Genomic DNA, 7,137 nt, shown 5'->3' with positions numbered 1-7,137 from the left:
ATATATATATATCAGCAGGTGCTATCTGCCGAAGACTTAACTTTCCCAAAGATACGTAATACATTAGTTATTATAAACATGTTTTGATGTCTTAAGATCAAAAGTAAACTCTTGTCTCACTCTTCATTTCTGCTCGAGATCTGCCAATCTTTCGTGTGTTTATTCATTAGGTAATACACTTATGTTCCTTTTCATATTTATGCTGTTATGAATATCAGTTGATACCTTATTGCCATTAAATTTCGTGGGTTGTTTAGGATGAGTAAATATCACTTTAGGATGAACTATTAAAATTTCAAAATAAAAACTGGATGAACAACAAAAATTTCATCATAAGAAATGGATGAGCTACAAACATTCCATCATAAAAATTGGATGAAATACAAAAATTTATTCATGAAATTTGAATGAACTACGAAAACTTCATCATAAAAATTGGATGAACAACAAACATTTCATCATAAAAATTGGATGAGCTACAAACATTTCATCATAAAAATTGGATGAACTACAAAAATTTCATCATAAAAATTGGGTGAACTACAAAAATTTCATCATAAAAATTGGATGAACTACAAAAATTTCATCATAAAAATTAAACGAACTACAAAACATTTTATCATAAAAATTGGATGAGCTGCAAAAATTTCATCATAAAATTAATAAAAGAACATTTTTTAATGTAAACCCTTTATTTTCCAAAACATCCACTAATAAATTCTAATAAAAGGTTTGGGGAGAGAGGTCTTCGTATTTTACATTAATAGGAGACAGCTTAAAAATCAACTATAACAACAAAAACAATTGATAGAAGATCGTCCCCAACGTCTTAATTAGTTCAGATCGAATCTCAACATTCTAACTCCAGAAGGATTGACCTTGACATAGAGATGCTGATCAGGGTTGAACTTGCCAATATCTTCGTGTTCGTAGAGGTCAGATACGAGATATCCTGCAGAATGGGTCATGCCGAGGTCTGTAGGTGTTAAGGTCACCTGAAAGAAGGATATTATTATATTATTATTATTATTATTATTATTATTATTATTATTATTATTATTATTATTATTATTATTATTGTTGTTGTTCTTTTTGTTGTTCTTGTTATCATTTTTTATTAGCTAAACTACCTTAATTGGAAAAGCAGGATGCCATAAACCCAAGGGCTCCAACAGGAAAATAAATAAACCACAAGAGAAGTAATGAACAGTTGAAATAACATAGTTTAAGAACAATAACATTAAAATAGATCTTTCATAAAAAAACAAAGGAGATTTATGTCAGCCTGTTTAGTAACCAAATGTTAAAAACCTCTTTAATGTATATTTGATTCTTGTTTAAAGACCAGCAGACACAAGTTAGTTCCAGAGACATATTGAAATGTCTCATTTCTTTAACTTGGCTAGCATGTAGTTAGTTATTTTATAAAAAAAAAAAATTAAAAAATAGCTAAGAGTTGGTATATATATTGATATTTTGTGCAAATACATAATCTATTAAAATATATTTTAAAGGATTAGATATCAACGTGAAACTAACAGTATCTAAAAATTGAGGCAATACATGTAGTTCAATACTTGTAGTTATTTATTTTTTAAAAATTAACTAAAAGTCAATTTGTATATGGAATTTTTTTACAGCAATTTACTGAAAGTTGCAAGTTTACAATATGTGGAAACATTGTTCAACTTGAATTTCAACTTATAATTGACGATCTTTCCTAAGAAGCTGAAACCTTTTAAACATATCAATGAATCGTAAGAAGTTACATTTGAAACACATCCAACCATGAGACGTAATAAGAACATCATAATGTACGCACATTGCTAGGACCTCCACCATTTCCTTGGTTGAAGACAACTACGGCGTAGGAATAGTCATTCCCACTTTTTGGAGTGATGGGCCGAGTCCAGATCTCTATATTCCCGTTCTGCAAATATATTTCAGTCGTGAGTTTTAGACCAGTGATGAGAAAAATAAAAAAATTTCGGGCTTATAGTATTCAACAAAGTTGACAAAATTTTTTTTAGTTTTCAAAATAAATGGAGTGTATTTCATACACTCACTAAAGCAAACACCGACACAAGGACACTAGAACACACACACATACATACACACACACACATATATATATAATATATATATATATATATATATATATATATATATATATATACATGTACACACACATAATCACACACACGCATATATATATATATATATATATATATATATATATATATATGCATATATATATATATATATATATATATATATATATATATATATATATATATATATATATATATATGTGTGTGTGTGTGTGTGTGTGTGTGTATGTATGTATATATATATATATATATATATATATATATATATATATATATATATATATATATATATATATATATATATATATATATATATATATATAATGTCCCATGTCGACGGATAATGAGACATCGGAACTTTGTATTCTGTACTTTATTACAAAAGGTTCGTAAATACACTTTAAACAACGAGTACCATATTGTTCTTGTGAGTGCTAGAGTGGTACTTCCACTCCTTCTGAGCAAGTCATTACAATGTTTATCTGTCAATATGCTGAAACTCCCAGATTTGTGGAAATCTCCACTGTTATGGAAATATACTCTCACCAAACGGCTGGAGACACGTGACCTATCAGAGTTAAGGCATGTCACCTATAACAGAGTTCATTGATTTCGCACATCAATTTATGACAGTCATATACTCTTAAAAAGGTCACTGATCTCACTGGATAAAATACATATACTATACCTCTATATTTTTATCATTCAAGACTTGGGACACACACATATATATATATATATATATATATATATATATATATATATATATATATATATATATATATGTGTGTGTGTGTGTGTGTGTGTGTGTGTGTGTGTGTGTATATATATATATATATATATATATATATATATATATATATATATATATATATTTATATATATATATATGTGTATATATATGTATATACAGTATATATGTGTGTATATATGTATATATGTGTGTATATATATGTGTATATATATGTATATACAGTATATATGTGTGTATATATGTATATAAGTGTGTATATATATGTATATATATATATATATGTGGTGTGTGTATATATATATATATATATATATATATATATATATATATATATATATATATATATATACAGTATATGTGTGTGCGTGTATGTGCGCTTGTGTGTGAGTGTACGATGTGCAAAACTTATTGGAATGAATAAAAATAAGGGCCAATATACCCAGCAAGGTCACGAGTGCTTGCAAGATACGGTAAATGATATAGTGTAGGCCTAAAGATGTTTGGTGCATTGCTGGTGAGCTATCTGTGGAAATGTACAAATCATATAATCCATCCATCAATCAGCAGTCAGAGGATAAATGTGTCAGTGAATTTGTCTTGTTTACTCCCTTATGGTCATTATCTGTTGGAGGAAACAGCTCCATATTGAAAGAAACACTTATCTATTATGTTGTGGTGCCCTATTGGAAAACCTCACTACCCTTGTGTGCTCAGGGTTGGGCGTTTGAGGGAGCCTATATGTCTACCTGCTGAGTCACCAGCAGTCATTGCCTGGCCCTCCCTGGTCCTAGCTTGGAGGGTGATGGGCCTCGGGCTCTTATCATGTGTATGTATCGTCAGGCTTTAGAGCATTGTGCAGCTAGGGCATTGTCACTGCCCCTTACGTGTACCTTTCATACATACATATACCAAGGCACTTCCCCCAATTTTGGGGGGTAGCCGACATCAAACAAATAAAACAAAAAAGGGGACCTTTCCTCTCTACGTTCTTTCCAGCCAGCCTTTCATGAAGGACAAAAATACAAAATACATACAGTATATAAATTCATATGATCAAATTTTGATTGCAAACTAACCTTCGATACTCGTCTGCCTTGAATGCCAAGGGGATCTTGGTTAACTGCAATGATCTCTTTGTTCTGAAGGATCTCCTTGTATGGAGGCGTAATGGACTGCAGATCCACAGACATGAGTAGGGGGGAAAGCCATCACAGCCCAAAGTGCCATCTGTGCCCGAGACTGGTCGTAGCTGAGACCGAAGTTCCCTATTAACAGCTGAAACGTAGAATAGAGATTTAGCAGTTGGCCCAGAAATCTCTTCTTCATTCTCATCGTATACATAAAAGGGGCCGGTTGTTTGATGTGTCATCTCCAATGCCCCTTCTATCGAAGGCATCCTCTCATAACTCCTAACTGGAATTATGATTTTAAGTAAAGTTTGAGGATGGTCCCTATTTTATATCCAAGTACAAAATTTATATGGACTTTTCAATTCTTTCTCTTCAAAAGATAATTGTTTAAAAGTGTTATCGAGGATGAATTCTTAAGATATTTACATTTTTCACTTAGAGACAGAAATTAGAAAAGAAAATGTTGATGCAAAGGTGCATTGGAAATTAAAATGTTGCGTTTTTTATGTTGGACTGACGTATTGAGATTGTAAATAAAACTATTATTTTCTATCTCGTCGATCTGTCTGAGGTATTTAACGGTAACAGAAATCAGAGCACATTATTATTATTATTATTATTATTATTATTATTATTATTATTATTATTACTAACAATTATTATTAGCTAAGCTACAACCCTAGTTGAAAAAGCAAGATACTATAAGCCCAAGGGCTCCAACAGGAAAAATAGCCTAGTGAGGAAAGGAAGTAAGGAAATGAATAAACGATATGAGAAATAATCAGCAATTAATAAAATATTTTAAAAACAGTTACAACATCAAAACAGGTATTTCATATATAAACTATAAAGACTTATGATAGCCTGTTCAACATAAAAACATATGCTGCAAGTTTGAACTTTTGTATTGCAGAAGGAAAGAAACGACTGGAATGATTAAGAGGCTGCGCTAAAAAATAAAAAAAAAAAGAATGGATAATCAATAATTCAATCGAGAATGAGGGAAAGAGGTAGAAAGCTAGTCTTGAGAACACGGTAATTGAGAGAGAGAGAGAGAGAGAGAGAGAGGAGAGAGAGAGAGAGGAGAGGAGAGAGGAGAGAGAGAGAGAGAGAGAGAGAGAGAGAGAGAGAGAGGAGGGGGGGGGGGGGTCCCATTACAATAGTTATCCTCAACAGCAGTCTTAAGATTATATATATATATATATATATATATATATATATATATATATATATATATATATATATATATATTATATATATATACACACACATATATATATATATATATATATATATGTGTGTGTGTGTGTGTGTGTGTGTATGTATATATATATTTGTATAACCTATTATAATTTTACTAACAACGCTTCCATATAGAAAAGAGAGAGAGAGAGAGAGAGAGAGAGAGGAGAGAGAGAGAGAGAGGAGAGAGAGAGAGAGAGAGAGGAGAGAGAGAGAGAGTCACATTAACCAACAGAACCTAACAGGCAAGTAACCGGCAACAGACCGGTAATGGACCGACGGACAAAGAGACAACATCTACGCCTCACCATATCTGGGTCGTTCCAGTGTCCAGGTCCAGCGTTGGGTGCTATTTCGTCCTGGCTGTCGCCATAGTAATTGACGATAGTCGTCATGGAATCCCACGAATCAGCGATGTCGTTGTAGTTCCTCCAAAGGTTGCAGTGTTCCACGATTGATGTCCAGTTGATCTTTGGATGAAAGGAAGCGGCAGTTATGGCTTTAGCTTTCTTTCTTACACAGGGCCATGATTATTATTAGATCGTTTATTTATGGCACTGTTTGTTAGAAAGCTTTCAAAGCTAATAAACATGATAGAATAAAAATTACTACTACTACTACTATTCATATACTTATATATGTATATATGTATATATATACTATATATATATATATATATATATATATATATATATATATATATATATATATATATGTGTGTGTGTGTGTGTGTGTGTGTGTGTGTGTGTATGTATATACAGTATATACATATTCATTTATACACTGTATATACCTATATATATTTATATGGATACAAATATATATATATATATAATATATATATATATATATATATATATATATATATATATATATATATATATATATATTCATATGAGAGAGAGAGAGAGAGAGAGAGAGAGAGAGAGAGAGAGAGAGAGAGAGAGAGAGAGAGAGAGAGAGAGTGTGTGTGTACTACTGCCACCAGTTCTACAACAAATGCTAATTATCTTGATAATCTACTAAATCAGTGATACTAGGCTTCAAGACATAATATACTCTCATCAATTTAGGACACGCTCGCCCTGTTACGAAGTATGGTTAACCAAATTTCTCGATTCACAAGTATTATTTTGAGTAATCTTTCATATTTGATTAACAATCTTTTACAAGCTTCGAGTCGAGTATCATTATCGGCAAACCTAATTTGGATACGAATTGATATCAGTTTGTGGCAGCCTATTGGAATCGTTCCTGCGTGGCAGTCTGCTGGATTGGAGTTCGAGATCCACTTAAGCTCCATAGTTTTTAGTAGTGTCCTGTCCTTGTGAACTAGGAATGGAGGTTTTGTGGGAATCTGAAGGTCTACCTGCTGAGTCATCCGCAGCCATTGCCTGACCCACACTGGTATTAACTTGGAGAGGGGCTTGGGCGTGGATCTTGATAAGTTTCAATATCTATTTCCATGCAATACTCACGACCCCCAGCTTTGGCTCCATCCTGACATTTGGTGCCATAATTTGAAAACTTATGTGTAAACTAAATGAAGTCGTTACAAATTACAGTATTTGGGATATTTTAATGATTTTATCTTTAAAGCGCAAAGGTCCTTGGCTTGGACAAACTTCAATTTACATTACAAAAGAATATATATAAGATTTGTAGCTCCGTTATTTTCTTGGGGGGAAAGTATTGAATTCATTTTCCCTAGGTAAGACTTTGAACTCAAAAATTTGCCTTCTCCTATCCCTGTGGTCATGGTCCAAGGAAATTTGCATCTACGTAACAAAACGATTTTTTCACGTGAGTTAGAACCCATTCGCTTTTGGCTGTGACTCAGGTGCCCAAAATCTTTAACATGCTCCGCCCTCAAGCATCGTCATTTGCTGCCATTCAAATA

General features: G+C 32.2%; 1 pseudogene; it reads right to left on the bottom strand.

The window, feature by feature from the left end:
• Positions 1-686: 686 nt before the first annotated feature.
• Positions 687-7,137, bottom strand: part of LOC137641619 (alpha-N-acetylgalactosaminidase-like) — a 29,279-nt pseudogene continuing 22,828 nt past the window's right edge.

Source organism: Palaemon carinicauda, chromosome 5 (assembly GCF_036898095.1).
Source record: "Palaemon carinicauda isolate YSFRI2023 chromosome 5, ASM3689809v2, whole genome shotgun sequence".
Lineage (NCBI taxonomy): Eukaryota > Metazoa > Arthropoda > Malacostraca > Decapoda > Palaemonidae > Palaemon > Palaemon carinicauda.
Note: the sequence above shows the minus strand (reverse complement) of the source record. Positions and strands in the feature narration are given on the sequence as shown.